Below are 422 nucleotides of genomic sequence, written 5' to 3'. Positions count from 1 at the left end.
GCTCAGAGACGGGTCAGATATGCCCAAAGATGGGTTAGATGTGCTCAAAGATGGGTTAGATGTGCTCAAAGATGGGTCAGGTGTGCTCAGAGACAGGTAAGATATGCCCAAAGATGGGTTAGATGTGCTCAAAGATGGGTCAGAGGCACAAAAAGATGGATTAGATACAGATAGAGGAGCCCAAAGCTGGACCCTCACAGAGCCCTGCTGGGCTGGTTGGTGGGAGATCTTCTTCCCACCTTGTCTGGGGCTTTTGGAGGGCCCTGGTCAGGTCAGTGCCATGTCCTGCAGTGCTGATCCAGGATTCCTGGAGCTGTTGTATGTAACAGTTGCCACTCTCCTTCTGTTCCCATGTTACTGCCTAAACTTTCAGGGCTCCTGGTACCAAAAGTAGTCCCTGGAGGGCTTTCCCTCTGATTCTT

At 51.2% G+C, this 422-nt stretch overlaps 1 protein-coding gene across 4 annotated transcripts in view; it reads left to right on the top strand.

The window, feature by feature from the left end:
• Nucleotides 1–422, top strand: part of HDAC4 (histone deacetylase 4) — a 164,479-nt gene that overhangs the window by 141,793 nt on the left and 22,264 nt on the right. The window lies entirely within an intron of this gene.

The sequence above is a fragment of the Neopelma chrysocephalum genome, unplaced genomic scaffold, assembly GCF_003984885.1.
Source record: "Neopelma chrysocephalum unplaced genomic scaffold, ASM398488v2 Primary Assembly neopelma1_130, whole genome shotgun sequence".
Taxonomy (NCBI): domain Eukaryota; kingdom Metazoa; phylum Chordata; class Aves; order Passeriformes; family Pipridae; genus Neopelma; species Neopelma chrysocephalum.
This window is presented reverse-complemented; position numbering and strand designations above follow the sequence as displayed.